The following is a 2500-nucleotide window of genomic DNA, read 5'->3' as shown; positions in this document are numbered from 1 at the left end:
CCAGAGGAGGTTGCGGAGTCTGTCAAAGCACAGCTCAACATCGAGATCGAAATAGATCGTATCAAAATGAAGAAAGGCCGCGCGGCCGGTACGCAGTGGGCACGGATCAACGTATCGCTGCCAGACTTTCAAAGCTTCCTGAATTTGGGAAAGCTGAAAGTTGGTTGGTCGATATGCCATATCCGCGAGGTTATGGAAGAGCAGAAATGCTATAAGTGTTGGAAGGTAGGCCATACGAGCTACCATTGTAGGGAACCAGACAGAAGTAATCTGTGCTGGAAATGCGGTTTGAGTGGACACAAGAAGCAAGCTTGTACCAACTCTGTCAAGTGTTTGGATTGCGGTACGAGGTCACAGAACCCTCACGCAACGGGCAGTTACATGTGTCCTAGAAGGCGAACGATTAGATCTTAATGGTTAGGTTGCTACAACATAACCAGAATCATTGTTATGCTGCATTTCAATTAATGTGGCAAACGATTAGGGAAGAATCTGCGGATATAGTGTTGATTGCAGATCCGTATCTGGCAACAACCAACGTCAAAGTGTTACGTAATGACGATAACACAGCAGCGGTAGTGGTTAACGCGGACTTACCAGTTAAGGTAGTCAGTAAGGCTCTGAAGGGTTTAATGATAGTTGACATAGGTGATATGCGAGTGGTTAGCGTTTACGCGCCACCTAGATTTAGTATGGAAGAGTTCCAGATCATGTTGGATAACACGGTAATGGCCGTAACCGGTATCCACAAATTCGTTATCGGGGGGGACTTCAACGCTTGGTCAGCAAGTTGGAACAACCAACTTGGCGAGCGTGGAGAAACCCAGAAACGAAGAGGTGAGTTGGTCTTATCAACCTTTGCGCAGATTGACGCAATTTTATTGAACGACGGCAGCACCCCAACTTATGTTGGACCAGGGCGTACGTCAGTAGTTGATCTTACTTTTGCGAGCAGAACAGTTGCAAGATCATTTCAGTGGGAGGTGTTATCTAGCTATATGAACTCTGATCATCGTGCAATACGAATAGATCTTGAGACGCAAAGCGTGCGTAACTTGTCCCGACCCATAACGGGATGGAGCATCAAGTATTTTAGCAAAGATATATTTGAAGTTATGATGCAAGCCGCTTTTGAGACCGAGGTCACAACAAGCGAAGACTTAATGCGTATACTTGTCACGGCGTGTAATGCGACGATGACTAAGCGTAAGAGGTACACTCCTAACAAGAGTGCATTTTGGTGGACGTTAGAGATTGAGGCACTTCGCAAAGAGTGCAAACACCGCGATCGATTAGCGCAAAGAGCATTCAATACTGATCTCTATTCTTCTTTTAGGGACGAGTTCAAGGTGGCAAGGAATGCCCTCAAGCGATTGATCAAGCATACCCGACAGAGGAAGTGGAAAGAGTTCCTGGGAACAGCGAACAACGCATCATTTGGTATTGTATATCATACGTTCAAGAAAGTGGCCGAGGGTTCGATTGGACCCCGAACCATGACATTGGACGAGTTTAGGGAAGTGGTGAGCGAGCTTTTTCCTACTCACCCAAACACGGTGTGGCCTGAATATCGTATCGATCAGCCACGAGAGTTTGAAAGAATTACTAATGATGAGATTCTTGCGGTTGCCAGGAGACTACCTAACAAGAAGGCGCCGGGACCAGATGGTATCCCGAATGAGGCGCTGAAAGTTGGTATGTTGACTGCAACCGCTGCATTTTGCAGGGTCTACCAAGGCTGTTTAGAGAACGCGAAGTTCCCCGATGAGTGGAAAAGGCAGAGGTTGGTGTTAATACCGAAGCCGAACAAACCACCAGGGGAACCGGGTTCGGTTCGCCCCATTTGTCTACTAGACGGGGCAGGTAAAGGTTTAGAACGCATCATAGTGCAACGGCTAAATGCACACATTGAGGAGGTCAACGGACTGTCTGACGACCAATTTGGTTTCAGAAGTCGTCGATCAACAGTTGATGCGATTCAACGGGTAGTGGACATTGTTTCGGTAGCTAGAAGTAGAAACAGATACAGTGGACGGTATTGTGCAGTTGTTACATTAGATGTTACTAATGCTTTTAACAGTGCTTCATGGTTGGCGATTGCAAATGCTTTACAGAGAATTAACACTCCTAAATATCTTTATGATATCATTGGTGATTATTTTAGGAATCGTGTGCTGATGTATGATACCACAGATGGACCGGCAGAGATTGCAGTCACATCGGGTGTACCTCAAGGCTCGGTACTTGGCCCAACGTTATGGAACCTCATGTACGACGGAGTCCTACGAGTTGCAATGGTGGAAGGTGCAAGGATTATCGGCTATGCAGACGATATAGTGTTGTTGGTGGAAGGTAATTGTGTTGATGATATTGAAATTCTCGTTTCCAGCCAGATTCGCATCATCGACAGATGGATGACCGACAACGGATTAAAGATAGCCCCGACCAAGACCGAGTTCATTATGGTCAGTTCCCATCAGAGGATACAACATGGGGCTAT

General features: G+C 46.4%; 1 pseudogene; it reads left to right on the top strand.

The window, feature by feature from the left end:
- Positions 1 to 2500, top strand: part of LOC133394798 (large subunit ribosomal RNA) — a 9187-nt pseudogene that overhangs the window by 3986 nt on the left and 2701 nt on the right.

Source organism: Anopheles gambiae (genome assembly GCF_943734735.2).
Source record: "Anopheles gambiae chromosome X unlocalized genomic scaffold, idAnoGambNW_F1_1 X_unloc_5, whole genome shotgun sequence".
NCBI lineage: Eukaryota > Metazoa > Arthropoda > Insecta > Diptera > Culicidae > Anopheles > Anopheles gambiae.
The sequence above is the reverse complement of the archived record's forward strand: the minus strand, read 5'-3'. Positions and strand labels throughout refer to the sequence as shown.